Source organism: Cryptomeria japonica, chromosome 7, assembly GCF_030272615.1.
Source record: "Cryptomeria japonica chromosome 7, Sugi_1.0, whole genome shotgun sequence".
Classification (NCBI taxonomy): Eukaryota; Viridiplantae; Streptophyta; class Pinopsida; order Cupressales; family Cupressaceae; genus Cryptomeria; species Cryptomeria japonica.
The window spans coordinates 178,525,734-178,544,277 of record NC_081411.1 but is presented as its reverse complement, the minus strand read 5'-3'; positions in this window follow the sequence as shown (position 1 = coordinate 178,544,277).

Genomic DNA, 18,544 nt, shown 5'->3' with positions numbered 1-18,544 from the left:
TATATAGACTTAAACCTTTTTATCCATTTCCCTGTTGTAGACTTTCTTATCATGGAGGAATCAATTAATTGAAAGAGCTAAAATTAGATGTCTATATCTTTTAATTATATTTTTGAATTGTCTTTATCATTCCTTGAAATGAATATATGTTTAGTGGTCAAGTGAATCCTTTTTGGATATTGACTCTTATTGGAGGATTTTGGTGTTTGATTTGAAAAGAGTCATTCTCGTGTTTATATCGGTATGTTGTTGAATGCGATTCAATCATGCAAATTAAGTGGTTAAGTGTTGATTGTGGTCATACTTTCTTGATTTTGGTTGTGGTCTTGTCTTGGGAATAGCCCAGATGTTCGTTTCACACCTCTAGTTGGTTACACCTTGGTAGAGTGTTTATTTAACCAAGTATGTTTCTTTAGTTTATCTTGAACTCCCTATATTTGGTTAGCTTGTGTGTTTTGCCTTGGAATTCTTTGGAGGTCATGTAGTGTCATAAGGAAGAGTGGCTTCTGAGTGGGGGTTAGGGCCCAAAGTGACAACTTAATTAATAAACTGAGGTGGGTTTTAAAATATTAATCTAGATTAATTGTGCCTCACTCATGGTTGAGTGCTTGTACAAACTCAGGATGTAGTGGGAAGGCATGTAATGGAGAAACCAACTACCTTGTCTTCATGAAAGGTTTGTTGGGTCTGCATGAGTCATAGATGGGGGTTGGGATTTCCAAAGAGTCTACCAGGATAACCCAGGATGAGGACCAGGGCCTATGGAGGCCTTCCAAAATAACCCATACTATCTATGCAATGATACTCTTCCCTTATGTTCACTTGTGTGTAGTCTTGTATTGGCCTTACTAGGAGCATTCTTGTGGGATTCATATATGTATGCTTATTCCTTATGTGAGTAAATTATGTACATGCTAGACCAAGTTATTCTTCATGGTGGTTTCCTTGAGGGCCTTATTACTATCTCCTAGCACAGAGGGGTGGTCCTTTTTGGGCCACATGGTCAGGAGGTAGTGCCACTTTCGATCAGGTATTTCTTTCATGTCTTTCTTGCAAGGATTAGCTTCATAAGTGCTCCAGATGTATCTCTTGGATTTAATCCACTCCTTGTACCAGTTGGATCATCTTTGTTCTTCTTGGATCATATTTGTATCTCTTGGACCTTACATGGTCGGTTGTATCATTATTTTATTTATATTCCTTCATGGCAAGTTGTAATTTTATGCAGTCATTACGTATTTGTATGAGACTTGGTGTTTTAAATGTGATGTAATATTATGTTATCCTTGCAATGTAAATGCAATGTATTATAATGAGATTTAGATGGTAGGATTTATATCTTTAATTAAAATCATAAATGTAATGTAATTGAATGTATTATCATGAATGAAGCATAGAAATGTTAATGTCATCACATGCAAAGTATGAACAATCATTGTTTAGTGTAATTAAGTTCCTAATGGATATATGTATATATATCTTAAGTGGATTAATTGACCTTAAGTAAGGATTAGTTTAATTAAGCAATCCATGTTGGGAAATCTTTTAGGAGTTTAAGGTTAAGTCTTTCGCTTGTGGAACTTCTATTGCAATGTTATTTCATACGTTTATGCATTCTATTGTTTAAAAAATAATAATTTACACTCTTTTCGAGTGTTTGTAGTTGAATCCTTTAGGGTTTCTTGGTGGGGGATTCCAACAAGAATATCATTTTAAAACCAAACAACCACACTAAAAATTAATAGACTCTACATAAATAACAAGTTTTCAAGTAAAACCTGAAAAAAAGTTAGATATTGACATCTAGATAAGGGTACGTGCAAAATCATGGTGGGTCAAATAGGCCCTTAAGTGGCAATGAAAATCAGAAAATAAAGCTAGGAAACTTGATGTAAAAATTTGAATAAGTTACCAACATTATTTTAAAAATATGTAACAATAAAATTAGTAGAAAATTGAATGTAGTTTCTAAGATACTAGTTTTTGTTTTGAAAAAAATAAATCTATTTGACAAAAAATTGAAATTTCAATGCAGTACTAACTAAAATTTTAGGAAAAAGAGAAGAAGCGAGTGTCTATCTGACCACCCTAATCACAGTCATATCCTAAAAAAAAATTATAAGATTTTAGATATAAGTAGAAGACTCATGTCTGGATGTGACAATATTTTTTTGTATTTTTCTTTGAGATAAATAATTAACTATGATATTTTTATTGCAACTTTTTAAAAATATAAAAAAATCGTATGTCTGACCACCATAACTTGGTCAAAACTTGATGAAATTCAATTTTTATTTTTCTAATCCTATAGCATACAAAGCATAGAATGTTACACATTTTTTAGATTAAAAAAATGTGATACGATTTGAAAGTTATAGATATTTTTCAATCAACCTATCAATCAAAACATTAGTCAGAATATCACCACTTTTTGGCCCCTCATGATCCTGCACATGCCCATAATATTGCCTATTCATTTAAATTGTACTATAAATAGTTTAGTTTTGAAATATTTACATATTTATTCTAGGAAGTAAATTTAGTAAAGAATTGAAAAAAATTAACATAAATAATTAAATTGCAATCTTAAATTACACATGCAACTACTACCATTAGTATAGTTTAAAAAATGTGAAATCCAATGGTCTCCAAAAAATTTGACAGTTGAACTAAGCTATTGATCATTTATTTAGTCAACACAATAATTTGATTGGCTTAGGATAAGGCATAAGGGGAATACATAACATGTGAGGTTATTAATTCTTCAATTGAAATGATATCTAACATTTTTCAAATTGATTATGTTATACCATAATTACACTTGTAGGTACTCATAGTCTCCCAATTATTCAATCTAACAATGTGAAAATCAAGAACAACAACAAGTGAAACAACAAGAAAAAAAATACCCAACCAATTAGAGCTCTCTCCAACCCATAGATAAACTCTAATGTCCTCCATAACTAGCGCTTCTAAACTTCAATAATACTAAGTTGATAGATGACCCCAATCCCTAACATCCCACATCTCGATCTACTTAGAAGCCCATTTCACCAAATACCCAACAACATTATTACATTCCCAAGGAATGTGGAAAAAGGTGGAAAAATTAAAAGATCTATAAAGTCTGACAATTTCATTAACAACTAAGGCCAATTGTTGGTTAATTCCCTCCAATTTCCTCCTATTCAATATATCAATACAAATCTATGAACTTGATTCATAAATGTTTTCTATCAAAGCAAGGGCATAACTTCTCTCAAAATATTCCATCGAGTTGTTAGTATGTTTCCCCTTGTATAAGGAAATGACAAAGTAGACAACCCACAAATTATCTCTATCATCTTCGCAAATCCTAGCATGCCTAGGATTACATTTGGAGGAACCATCAATATTTATCTTCAACAAATCATGAGGTAGGGCCAACTAAAAATAATCTTGATGGATCTTTCTTTTGGGCAACCATCTTTCCTTAGAAGAGGGGTACCTAATACATTAGCCATCCAAGACAAACCTCTGAATGACATCTCAAACCCCTTGATCCATAGGGGTGGTTAAATCATATTTTTCTTGATAAGGTCTGCTCAAGAGCACTAATAATTTTTATTCATAATTGATGACTCATGATTTTTTTATCCTAAAAAATCCTATTTATTTCTAGCTAGATTCACCAAAAAATAAAAGAAGTTCATGTGTTCCAAGAAATGTGTAGAAAAGAATTCTTAGCTATGGACCTCCATACAAGACCCAAAGACAGTCAAAAAATAAGCATGAACACAAGCCTTACTCCAAACCCCCTACTAGTAGTGTGAAACCTCCCTAGAGAGAGGCACATAAAGAAGATATATGAAGAGTATTCCCCACCATTGTTCAATAAAACACACATAGAAGGACACTAATACCTTATCTTTCTCAAATTCTAACAGGTGAGGAACATATTTTGAACAATAGACCAAATGGAAAAATTGCATTTAGGCCATGAAAAATTACTCACACTTTTTCCACCAAAGTATACCAATTCCATAATTGTACCTATCCAACTCCTGATATCCCAGAGTAATTAAAAATTTACCTTATGAGTCAAGGCCCCAAGCAAGAATATCCCTCTGCTCCAAATAATTTCAAACTCTACTTGCAAAAATCTTTCTATGTTCTTAATAGTTCTCCCTAGAGCTCCCTAGTTTCCACTGATGAGGTTCTTTCCATCTAAACACAATAGCATGACCCAAGACCTAAGAAGTTTTCTAATCATCCACATTACTCCAACCTACATCAAGAAAATTGTTACAAAAGATCCTAGATGTAGGTGCATTGTGATGATAGGAGGTGTCTTGTCCAAAGGATTAAACTAAAATAGAACCTCTGAACCTCTATTGCAAATCCAATAAAGCCCTCACTTTATTAAATTAGCACCTCTTTTGAGATTGGTCTCTACTCCCATAATATAATTTGAAGTAAGTATCCTAGCCCAATCTTGCTCTTATGGTCCAACAATATTGCTAATAGAGCTTCCTCACGTAGACCTAAATGTTAAGACTTGTTTGTTGAAAACTCAAAACCCCTTCATGTTTTAGCCTATGAATAGAATCCCACTTAATCAAACTCTATTTCTTTGATAGAAAATTACCAAGCCATAAGATTTGAGGGCATCAAACTCATGAAATGAAGCTTGAAAGAGATAATTACATTAAAAACTTGTATATTGGAAAAGCTTGACTCATTGACTTTAGAAGAGTCACTCTCCTCGGAATAGAAAGCCACATAAATATTTAATGTGAAAATTATCAGTTATTATGTTTGATGTTGTTATATCGTATGTAGTTTGTGGTTCAAATTTTCCTTGAGTTGATATACATTGAATATAATTTTGTCACATTTTCACGGATGGTAGAATATGCATCAATCTATAACCTAAGCCACTGCTTGAGAATTTTCTGTAACTGATTTTTTTGGAATCATAAACTCATCCTTAACTATGCTATAAAGAGCTGGGTTTCATATATTCGCAACTCACAAACTCAATATGCATATCTTTATATAATATTATATCTTGTAGTCAGCATAATTTTAGCTAGCACAGGCCTCAATCATGATGGAAGTAGTCATATGAATTTGATGTTTATCTTCAGTACGTGGTCATGTGTTTTTTGTTTGGTATCGGAATATGTTTCAAAGTTTTCAGCGTCCTGTGTCCTTTGATTAAGGTGTACTGTTGGCTCATGTGCTTTGGATGTGCATAAACAATACATTATTCAATTCAAGAAAATAAGGTCTTAAGCTTACATAAACCAAGATAAAAATCAAACCATAATTTCTTATACTAGCTTACAGCAAACTGTTGGTTTCAACATTCATTTGTTTTGAATGATTTTAAAAAATAAACAAAAATAGATATTGAATCGAAATTTCTTATATTAGCTTATTGCAATCTCTTTTACTAGCTAACAATGTGTTGGACACAATGTAATGTGCAAGGAAGCATTTATGGTGTGTAGTGACTACGTACAGATGAAGCTATACTAAAAGTTTTTAACTTGCTTATTACACCTCATAGGATGTTATTGTTGAAGGCCTCAAGCAGTCATCGAATTTAAGATTCTACACAGTTTGGCATCATATCAGAGTCATTACTATTTAGACACCCAATTGGCGGGAAACATATGGCAATAACTCATATATTCAAAATCGCAACGGATTTTAGTAGACTATATTGGTCTATGTGATTCTAACTATCATTAATGTTTGTTCATCCTCTACATTTAATTTCTTATAGGTTTAAATTCTCTTATATATATGAGGTATGCCATATTTGAAGAACTATTTAAATATGGAATATTGGGCAAAAGTTATGGAGAGAAAGATCAATCTTATATGAAACTTCTGTTTAGTATCATATTTGGACATAGTAGTAATACTAATTATATTGTTACATTTTATAAAATAGTTTTATTGATTGTAGCATTGAATCCACATTAAAGATGAATTAGAAACGTTTAGTCTTTTATTTGTGTGCTAATAGCTTAATATTCATAGATTATTTGTTGATTTATTTGATGAAGCCATGTAGAACGCCATTGATAAGTTGACCAAGGTGGCACATTTTTCTCTAATTCAATCTTCCTATATATTAGTGACAATGGCTCGAGTTTTCTTGGAGAACATCATGAGGTTGCATGGAATTCCCTACTAGATTATATTCAATAGAGATCTTGTATTCACTTACGCATTATGCACTTCCCTTCAGCATGCGTTAGGAGCTCAGTCTAATTTCAGCACAACATATCATCTTGAGATAAATTAGCAAATGGAGAGGGTTAATCAAGTTCTTGAGGATATGCTTCAGATGTATGTCATGGACTAGTAGTATCAATGGAAGGATTACATGTATTTGATGGAATTTGCCTATAATAATGGATACCATAGCTCTATTGGTATGTCACCTTTCTAGGCTTTGTATAGTCAGCCATGTCGTACACCTTTGAGTTGGGATCAATTAGAGGATAGATTTCTTTTAGGACTTAAGATGCTAAAGGAGATGAAGTAGCAAGTGATTCATATTTGGGAACATTTGGTGCCAATGCAGGATAGGAAGAAGAAGTATGTGGATGCTCACTGTTTGGATCGATAGTTTTTAATAGGAGATAAGGTGTTTTTGAGAGTATGCCTGCGTAAGAGTCCTATCAATTATGGAAAAGGCTCTAAGATGGTGCCTTATTTTTTTTATTTTTTCAAGCTTTGGGAAAGGATTGGTCCTATAGCTTATCATTTAGCATTACCACCTAGCTTGTCGTGTATCCACAATGTAGTCCATGTATTAGTTTTAAGGCCTCATTCCCCTGATGTGACACATGTATTGGATTGGAATGCCTTGCAGGTAGAGGACAAGAAACTTTCTTTCGACCCCATGTGGATTCTATAGCATTGGGGCTAACCCTCAGGGTTCATGACATAGAGCAGGTAAGGAACTAGTGGGACTCATATGATGAGTCTTTGACAACATGGAAGGATGCAGTGCGGATGAGAGAGAACTTTCCCTATTTGCTTACAAGCTTCCAAGAGTAAGCCTAGAGCTTGGGGGAGGATGTAGTGTGTCCCTCCTTGACACACTTTATTTTTATGCATTTATAGACATTTATGGACTTGTTTTGACTTGCTTATGATACTCTTGGTAGATGCTTATGGTTTTGTTTATCTTTTTCATGATTTTGGTTGATGGAAAATATATCATGCTGACAGTTGATGCATTATGTTTCTATGTGGATGATGATATATCTAGGATATTGGTAATGATTCAAATTTATGTTTGGTTATATGTGTGTATTCTTCATCTATATATTGCAGCTTATAGTTATTTATGATGTTAATGTGTTAGGTGCCAATCTTACTTCATATTAGATATGGTGATGTTACTAGTGATGCTTTGTCTTTGCTATGATGTATTGTTAGGTCATTGATGTGGAAGGGATGATTCCATAACACTCATCTATATGCAAAATGTAATGTTGTGATTCTTCTTCACCTATTTGTTTATCTTGTGATTATATGCATATATGTTGTGTATAGACATTTGGTGTTATGCAAGATGCAGGTACTAGACATCAAGTCCACCTGGTTTCACAGGTTTAACCATGTCTCTAATCCCAATGGCAAGTTGATTAGAGAATGATACAACGTTTTATCACATTATAAGCTTGGTTGATTTCTTGTTAGTCTAGTGTTTTGGTTAAGTCATCTCGTGAGGAGTTATGTAGTATTTTATTTTAATTAGTTATGTTGTGTTGATTTTATAAAGTTGTGGTGATTAATCAATAATTTTATATAGTGTTTTTGTAAATAATTATTTATCATGGATATTATTACACCTTACTTAAGTTTACTTAGGAAATTCATTTCATAGTAGTTTGGGTATGAGACACTTGGGTGTTTGTGCCACATTGGGATAGTGTGTGTAGGAGAATTTCCACCTTTTATGGTGTTGATCTTGTTGTTACATTCCACATTCAATAGGTGATCCACCTCATGTGGAATATTATATTGTTTCTCCTACCTACCACACCTATTTCCTACCTACCCTTATTTCTTATTGAGCCACATGTCATGTTTGTGTGCTCACATATCCATATAGCCTTGCCTATATAAGTAGGCTCATCTACATTGTTTGTACAGGAAATAATTAATTGATTGATGATCCAGTTGATCACATTTTGCATCTTGATAGAATACAATTTATTCCTATCATCTATTTTCTTCTCTCCTATTTGTGCTTTCCATTTCCTCTAGATCTTGGCAAAATCTCGCATGGTATTAGAGCCATTAGAGTGTCATTGGTTTGTCAATTGAGAGAAATTTGGGGTTTTGCATTTTGGAGCTTTCTATTGCAGGTTATTATTGGAGCTTGTTGGGTCAAATTTGAGGTCACCATTGGATTGAGGAGGTTCAAGAAAGTAAGAGTCATCTTTTCTTTTGTCCAAATCTGACATCCAACGCCAAATCTAGAGCCGTTTGAAGGTGGAGGGTGGTGACTTGTCCTGATAGTGATTTGCAATTTTGGAGCATTTTTGGCCAAATCCGTCATCGCCATTGCACTCAAAAGGCCCAAAAACCCTAAGATTGACTATCAATTCGTTGAAATCAGCCTCCGTTACCCTGAGTTGAAAAAATTTCCCCTCTTGACTTGTCGTACGGACTTGCAGGTATAGGTCTGAATTTTAATTTTTTTTCTCTCGTTTATTGATTTTTTCAGAAAATTAAATCTAAATAAGATTATTAAATTTTATTAATTTGGGGGGAGCGTTTCATAGTTTTCGTTTTTTAGGCGAAAAAAATATATATTGGGGGGACCTTTGGCCCACAGGCCCTATGGGTACCGCAGGGTACACATGCGACCACCCATAGCCATACTATGCAAGGTACTTGCGGGTGACGCAAGCTGCTCTATGGACCCCGCAAGGGCCTTTTTCATTTTTTCATTTTTTAAATGAATAAATTTAAAAAAATCACTTTTTCTTATTTTTTTTAAATGTTTTTTTTTTTATAAAAAAAATAAAGTTTTTTTAAGTTTTTTTTTCTTTAATAATTTTTATTAAAGTTTTTTTTCTTTTTCAAAAAATCATTGCCCTTTTTTATGTTTTTCTTTATTTTTTAATAAAGTTTTTGTTTTGGGGCATAATAAATTATTATTTTTAGATTTTTAAAATCTTTTAAAAACAAAAATATCATGGAATAAGTCAAATTGGGAACACAATTTTTTCTTGTCACTTCATACCTGTCTTGCAGTGCTTCCAACCAACAGTCAAGGGGGGGGTTGATTTTCTCCTTTATATCTCTTGGCCACATCCCAATCGGAGGCATTTTTTTCTGTAGTATTGTATAGGGCTTCTTGGTGGCATCATTTTCATGTTTCTCGATTTGCACTATCATGTTGTATGCTCTTGCATGAGCAATGTTGTACTCGCACTATCATAAAGTGCCACACCTCTTTGTATCTTCTCATTGTTGACATATCTGATGTAATCCTCTTGTACATGTAGATTAGGAATATATTATGAGACTTGGTGCATGGCTCTAGTTGAGACTTAGATTGTACCAGTATTTCTACCATTTATGAGTATCCAGGTGATGCTCAAAGTAAATTGTCTCCATGCCCGATCTTCATTTTATTGCAGTGAGTGATTCATCGTCATCGACATTGGTACCTATTTTGTCACACTTTGACATTATTGGTGCAACATTGGCTCTCTTTCTTCCTTATGGGGAGATATTTTTGTCGACATCATTGGAACATCCTTGCAGGAGATTCGACATTAAGGGGGGGCTTCATGGTCTCTTCTTTTCATCATTGAGAGCATTGTTTTCTTTCATCATCTCTCTTTTGGGGGAGGTTTTTTTTTCCCATTGGGTTTTTCTCTCTTTCTCCATTTATGGGAGATTGCATTTGCATTTGTACATGGGTACCTAACATGGCCTCGTAGCCGAGACCCATCTTCCATTACTTAGTTGCATTGTAGACTTTAGTGCATTCCCCTAAGTTGAACTTAAGCGGGGGTGTTGGTGTAATAATTATTCATCATGGGTATTATTACACCTTACTTAAGTTTACTTAGGAAATTCATTTCATAGTAGTTTGGGTATGAGACACTTGGGTGTTTGTGCCACATTGGGATAGTGTGTATAGGAGAATTTCCACCTTTTATGGTGTTGATCTTGTTGTTACATTCAACATTCAATGGGTGATCCACCTCATGTGGAATATTATATTGTTTCTCCTACCTACCACACCTATTTCCTACCTACCCTTGTTTCTTATTGAGCCACATGTCATATTTCTGTGCTCACATATCCATATAGCCTTGCCTATATAATCAGGGTCATCTACATTGTTTGTACGAGAAATAATTAATTGATTGACGGTCTAGTTGATCACATTTTACATCTTTATATAATATAGCTTATTCCTATCACCTATTTTATTCTCTCTTATTTGTGCATTCTGTTTCCTCTAGATTGGCAAAATCTCGCATGGTATCAGAGCCATTAGAGTGTCATTGGTTTTCTAATTGAGAGAAATTTGGGGTTTTACATTTTGGAGCTTTCTATTGTAGGTTATTATTGGAGCTTGTTGGGTCAAATCTAAGGTTACCATTGGATTGAGGAGGTTCTAGAAAGTAAGAATCGCCTTATCTGACATCCAAGGCCAAATCTAGAGCCATTTGAAGGTGGAGGGTGGTGACTTGTCTTGATAGTGATCTGTAATTTAGGAGCATTTTTGGCTAAATCTGTCATCACCATTGTGCTCAGAAGGCCGAAAAACCGTAAGATCAATTGTCAATTCATCAAAATCGGCCTCCATTACCCTAAGTTAAAAAAATTTCCACTCTTGGCCTGCCGTATGGACTTGCAGGTACAGGTCTGAATTTTATTTTTATTTTTTCTCGTTTATTGATTTTTTCAGAAAATTAAATCTAAATAAAATTATTAATTTTTATTAATTTGGGGGTGGGGGGGGGGGGGGTGTTCATTGTTTTTATTTTTCAGGTGAAAAAAATTTATATTTGGAGGACCTTTGGCTCGCAGGCCCTGCGGGTACACCTGCAGCCACCCGTAGGCCCTGTTATGCAGGGTACCTGCAGGTGAAGTAGGTTGCCTTGCGGACCACACAGGGGCCTTTTATTTTTTATGTTTTTAATAAATTAAAAAAAAATCACTTTTTCTTATTTTTTTTAAATAAGTTTTTTTTAATAAAAAAATAAAGTTTTTTAATGTTTTTTTTTCTTTAATAATTTTTATTAAAGTTATTTTTCTTTTTTCAAAAAAACATTTCCTTTTTTTATGTTTTTCTTTAATTTTTAAAAAATTTTTTTTAGGGGGCATAATAAATTGTTTTTTTTAGATTTTTAAAATCTTTTAAAAACAAAAATATCATGGAATAACTCAAATTGGGAACACGTTTTTTTCTTGTCACTTCATACCTGTCTTGCAGTGCTTCCAACCGACAGTCAAGGGGGGGGGTGTTGATTTTCTCCTTTATATCCCTTGGCCACATCCCAATCAGAGGCATCTTTTTCTGCAGTATTGTATAGGGCTTCTTGGTGGCATCATTTTCATGTTTCTCGATTTGTACTATCATGTTGTATGCTTTTGCATGAGCAATGTTGTACTCGCACTATCATAAAGTGTGACACCTCTTTGTATCTTCTCATTGTTGACATATTTGATGTAATCCTCTTGTACACATAGATTAGGAATATCTTATGAGACTTGGTGCATGGCTCCAGTTGAGACTTAGATTGTACACATTTGTGCATGGTTCCCGGAGACTTGGATTGTACTAGTATTTCTGCCATTTATGAGTATCCTAATGATGCTCAAAGCAGGTTGTCTCCATGCCCGATCTTCATTTTTTTGTAGCAAGTGATTCATCATCATCGACATTGGTACTTGTTTTGTCACACTTTGACATTATTGGTGCAACATTGGCTCTCTTTCTTCCTTGTGGGGAGGTATTTTTGTGAACATTATTGGACCATCCTTGCAGGAGATTCGACATTGAGGGGGGGCTTCATGGTCTCTTCTTTTCATCACTGAGAGCATTGTGTTCTTTCATCATCTCTCTTTTGGGGGAGGGTTTTTTCTCATTGGATTTTTCTCTCTTTCTCTATTTATGGGATATTGCATTTGTATTTTTACATGGGTACCTAACATGGCCTCGTAGCCGTGACCCATCTTGCATTACGTAGTTGCATTGTAGATTTTAGTGCATTCCCCTAAGTTGAACTTAAGGGGGGGTGTTGGTGTAATAATTATTCATCATGGGTATTATTACACCTTACTTAAGTTTACTTAGGAAATTCATTTCATAGTAGTTTGGGTATGAGACACTTGGGTGTTTGTGCCACATTGGGATAGTGTGTGTAGGAGAATTTCCACCTTTTATGGTGTTGATCTTGTTGTTACATTCCACATTCAATGGGTGATCCATCTCATCTAGAATATTATATTATTTCTCCTACCTACCACACCTATTTCCTATCTACCCTTGTTTCTTATTGAGCCACATGTCATGTTTGTGTGCTCACATATCATTATAGCCTTGCCTATATAAGCGGGCTCATCTACATTGTTTGTACAGACAATAATTAATTGATTGATGATCGAGTGATCACATTTTGCATCTTTATAGAATATAGTTTATTCCTATCATCTATTTTCTTCTCTCTTATTTGTGCTTTCCATTGCCTCTAGATCTTTGCAAAATCTCACATATAGTTATATTATATGATTATTGAGTAATGTTATGTGTAGGTAAATAATGTTTCATCAAAGTCATAATTTATGATTTATGATTTTCTGAGTTAGTCATTAATTTATATTTCATTTTTGAGTCTTTTGGGGTCTCTATTTTAAATGTGCTAAAACGGATGGCAAATGTACTAGAATATATTACGAATGTGCCAGTTTGCATAATATATGTGCTACTATGAGTGCCAGAAATGCCACTTTATGTCATAGAAGTGTAATCTGGTTAAGTCCATATCGTATATTGTTAACCTTTTTTGATTATGTTATCTTGTTATATTTTCTTTGGGAGTTAGGTATCAGCCTAAGTTTAATGTATGTGGGGCCTTGTGTTATTCTTTGAAACATAGGGGGTGGTTCCTTTTTGGTTCCACATGGTCAGGAATTGGGTTGATACCTTCTTCCATTGGGATATTCTTTGTTGGATGTTCATGTACATGATATATACTTCTACTTCTATTTAGTTCTTATGGTATGGATTCATGGAGCACTTAGTCTATCATGATTTCCTATTTGGAGTAGATAATGTATAATTGTAATGACTACCTAATTATGATGTAATATGTATTGTAATGATGACTTTTGTAATGATGAATATGAAATTGTTAGATATGGCATTATTTCTATGATAAGTGTTTAAGAGAACTTATATGATTACTTTTCTATGTTATACGTGAAGAAATGAGATTTACTTTAAATAGAGGGAAATATGAACCACTATCAGTTGTTGCATATTATTTGTTGATGTTGTAGTGAAGTAATGTCAAATTTATGATACTCTAAGGAAAGATGTTTATATGTTCTAATTTAATTATGTTTGTGCACTTATATTTATTTGATCATGTGTAATTAATGTGTGTAATACTTAAGATAATAATATGATAATGTAACTTGTTACATTGTTATAATAATAAAAGAAATATCTAGTTTTGTAGTTATGTGTTTGGTTGTCTAAGGTTTTCGTAGCGAGCATTACAAAAGATATCAAAGATAGATAGGTCACCAATTCTGGGCTATGTTAATGAGTATTTAAAGAAGCATTCACAACATATCAATGATCTTCATGTGGAGTTGAAATGGACTAGGAGTGTAGAGATGGGACTTGTCTTGCCTTCTAACTCACCATTCTAGCCTCTCATGCTTTCCATGCCTCCCCATCTTCCTTACCATGTCAAAATTGGATGTACAATGTCATTTCCTCCTTGTTTGATACCATATTACAGAGATAGGTATTTATACCTGTTAAAGAGTCACAACTTTAGAGCTCATGGGTTTTATAAGAACACTAACAAATAACAAAAAGAATATTAAATAGACTAGCTAAGAGACAACAATGATAGAATATATTGAGAAATGGTTGAGGATGCTTTCATCAATTATAATAATAAAAATAAATGATTACTTAAATATTTCAAAATTAAATTTGAGTTGTTGGCAATTGACACTCTACAGGTTAGGTTTCATTATGTTGTCATTGATAGAAACATGATTTTGGGTTCCGACTTCATATGGTGTACCGGTAGGCACTTCATAGACTCTACACCAGAATCAGAAGGATAGAAGATTTCTTTGATCAGCGGCAATGCAAGCCAATATGGTATAGTAAAGGGAATTAGTACTAGAGGTTGACACATCTTGGATCCAACATTGGCAACTTGTTTCAATGCTCATTCATTTATGTTATATGGCCGACATGTAATATGATATTGTATATATCCTTGTAAGCTGACATAAGGCATAAATTTGTATAGGGTATATAGGAGAGATTGATTAGATCATTTTACTAGAATAAGAGAATAGGGATATACATGTGGAATGGATATATGGATGTAATGTAATGCAAAATATATCAGAGAGACTATGTATGTGAGGAATTCATTGTAAGGGTTATTCCGGTACTAAGGTTTAGGGATTTAACCAGAACAGATAGAGCTTAAAGCATAACTGTATTATGGCATAGGAGATGCTATACTAAGCAATTCATACTTCTCCATATTGTTGTCTGCATTGTTACGTAGTCAGTGAGACTCCTTTTGTGATGAGCAGTGTGCTTTAGGTTGTAAGCCTTCCTACAAGTGCAGGCTAGTCATATATTGTAATATCTCTTTATATGGCCAGTGAATTGATATTGTGGGTCACAAATCCCACCATGCTTTTTCCTCATTAAGGTTTTTCACGTATAAATCTATGTGTTATGGTTCTCATTTATGTGTTTGGCTTATTGGTTGCATTACTTCTTTCAATTTTGTTTATACTGGTATATCGGTTGGTGTATGTATGTTTTGTTAAGGCTAAAATATTATATTCTAGTATAACACTGATATTCCCCCCCCCCCCCCTCTCAGTGTTATTGGTTTCCAACAATTGGTATCAGAGCCTTGTGCCTTGGAGGAAGTTTAACAACTTGAGGAAGATCCTGAAACTTGAATCATTGAATATGGCTTTGGAGAAGCAGCTTGAGATGTCACTTGAAGATTATGAAGTTGAAAGATTAAAGAATTTAAAGCTACAAGATGAGTTGAATTCTACTAAAAAATTTATTCGTGTCCTAAAAGAGAGACTCTCATTTGTTCAAGCTAGAGGAAGGAACTTTTGCAAAATAAGGATGATGAAGATTCACTTAAGGAACAATGTCAGAAATTGACTCACGAGAACATGGCTATAAAGAATGAAATACAAACTATGAGGTTGTCCAAGGATATTGAGGACAAAAAGAAAAAGGAAGAAAATCTTGTTGTATCATTGAAGAACAAATTTGAAGAATGTGGTAGGTTGACTCATGAAAATGAAATGTTAAGGTCTAATTCGGTACAATCCTAGAGCAATGAGTAGGAGCTTGAGAGACAAATGATAGTACTAAGAGATGACTTAACTGCTACAAGTGAGTACGAAGAAAAATTCAAGTTTACCTTAGTACAGCTTGATGAGTTACTGAAGATACAGAGGCAGATTGGAGATTCCAGTGGACTTGGATTTGAGCGAGGACATAGTTCTAGTACTGCTAATGAAGATCAAAACTATAAGGCACTAGTAAGGTAATTCAATGCTTATAAATTCAATCATAGATGTTTTATTCGCAATAGATTTGGACACATGGCTAGACAATGTAGAAATGGAGCAAATCAAAACCCTGATTCTACTCCCGGTAAATGTTCTAAATGCAATAAAATTGGTCATAAGACAAAAGATTGCAGAATGAATGTAAACTGCTATGCTTGTGGAAAATTTGGACATATGGCTAATCAGTGTAGGTCAAGAAATTTCACTAGTTTTAGCAAGGCAATTCAAAAGAACAATGTTACATGTTATGCATGCAATGAAGTTGGACATATTGCTAAGTTCTGCAGAAGCAAAAATCCACAGGTTGGCAATGGAGGATCAAATGATAAAGGCAAAGAGAAGGTTAATGAAATTCGGCAAGATCCTACTCAGAGATGGGTTAGAAAGACTGAAGAGAAATCATCAGATGGGAATATCCCGGTTACCTATCTGGTAGAAGAGGCTTCTCCTGCATCGACAGTGAGCTCATCCGATAACTAAGGCCGATGCCTTAGGGGTAAGTAAATTTCATGGAAGATGATACATATGCCCCTGGAGGAGATTCTGGAAGATATTCTAGATATTGGAGAGGATTATCCACCATTGATATATTTAGAGTGAGATCTGGTATCATTCACCAACACTCATTTATGACAACAGAAAATTAGGGTTTTCTTGATGGATAAAAGGTTGATTACACTTTATTATTGTTGACCCAGCATTTAGACTGTTTTAAGAAGCTATTCAGAGGTGATCACATTTCATTTTGAATGATACTCCCAGTTCTGGAAGGAAGCAATGGGCTTTTGACATCCTAGTAGGAAGACAACTTAAGAAATCAATTGCTGCATTGGGAAGTCTTAGAGATGATAAATTATGGGGTTACTTCAAGGCTTTTCAGAAATCTATTAGGCCTAGAATAAGGATACCTAAGAAAATAGTAGAGAAATACTCTACCGACCATTGTTTCATGGTTAAGAAGGATGTGACTCTCATGGAGGCAGTCAAGCCCTAGAAGATTTGGATAGAGGAAATGGGATATGAGGTGGATGCAAAATTTCTAAATGCATATGCTAAAATTCTACTTGATGCAGACATAGATGCAGTGGAAAAACCTTGTGGAGCAGCATAGCAAAAGATTCTTAAGGTTGAAACTGAGTTCAATCAGAAGAAGAGGGAAAAACAAGAAGGTAAGGAAAGCAAGTTTGTACAGAAGGTTTCAAAAGACATTAAGGCACTCACTGATGTTGTCTTGGAGAAAGGGAGAAAAAGGAAGGAGTTGGTAGTTCACATTGAACATGTGATTGTAGATTCTGAGCCTAAAGATGACACACCATTAGCATTCAAAAGGGTTGTGAGGAAGAAATCGGAAGAACCTAAAGTGGAACCAAAGAAACAACCGGTTAGGAAGGTTACCATAAATTTACCGGCACGGAAGCAGGAACCCAAGGCTACACCATCAGCTGCATTTGGTACTACCAGAAGGAGGAAGAAAAGTGACATTGATTTGTCACCAGAAATTGGTAATGTGACTATGACTTGTTCTGAAATTGTAGATGAAATAACTAAGGATGGGATGCTGAAAAATGTTAAGACTTATTCTGATAAATTTGAAGTTGGTGAATAGAGAGAGGTAGAGGAAGCAATTCTTCTATATTTAGACATCTATAAGAAAGCATTAATTGAAATAGAAAATCAAATACCGACAGAGCTATACAACATGTTAGATGCTAGAAGGTCATCTGAATGCAAGAAGCTAAACACATTAAGATGCAAGAACTTTTAGCTATATGTGTTTATATAACTCTAGATGAGATGGAGAAGACAATTGAGGCTGTAGATAGAAAGGTTTTTAACATCAAACATAGAACAACTAGCCTAATGTTAGGAAGGATGAATGAGATAATAAGGGAAAAATAGAAGGGTTGGATAAATTTTTTGGGAGAGCATAAAGGATTCTTCACTTCACCAGAGACAAAGCTTGATACTGTAGATACACTAGTTGAAGGAAAAGGTAAAGGAATTGTGGGTACTCCACCCTTAGTTTTGAAGAATATCAATATAGTGGAAATTGAACCACTGGTTAACACAAATGTACAGACAAATACAGAGACACTGGTTAATGCAGAGAACATTGTACATGATACTAGCATTGAGAACACTTGCCCTCCATATACTAATGTACAGGTTGAAGATACTATTCCTATAGTGGAACTGACAGTTGCATAGATTGCACCAAGTGGCGAAGCCAAAGGTGCAAGTGAGGAGACAATAAAAGTTAAATCACTAGAGAAAATAGGGGAATCTGGTAGGGAACGAGTTGCTGGCACATCATTATTGGCAATTGACACTTCTCTAGTAGAAAAGAAAAACATCATAGAGATGAGTCCCATAGAACTAATGATGATGGCTGCTCAGAAACTAATGAAGGAGGGAACCACAAAAAAAGGGATTATAGATCAATTCATAACTGTTCTGCATAGATTGGTCCTAGAATGTAAGATTGAGAATGAAGCGAGCCCTTCTGGTAATCTTAAGATAATAGCATAACAGATCTCTAAATATCTTCAATCATTATAGCAGATCTCTAACCGGATAGCACTTGAAAAATTCACTTTGGCTAAGAGAGCCACCTTTGAGCAGATCATTGACAGAGAGAAGAAAAAGATTGAGGAGAAGTTAATATTGATAGAAAATTATTTGAAACAAG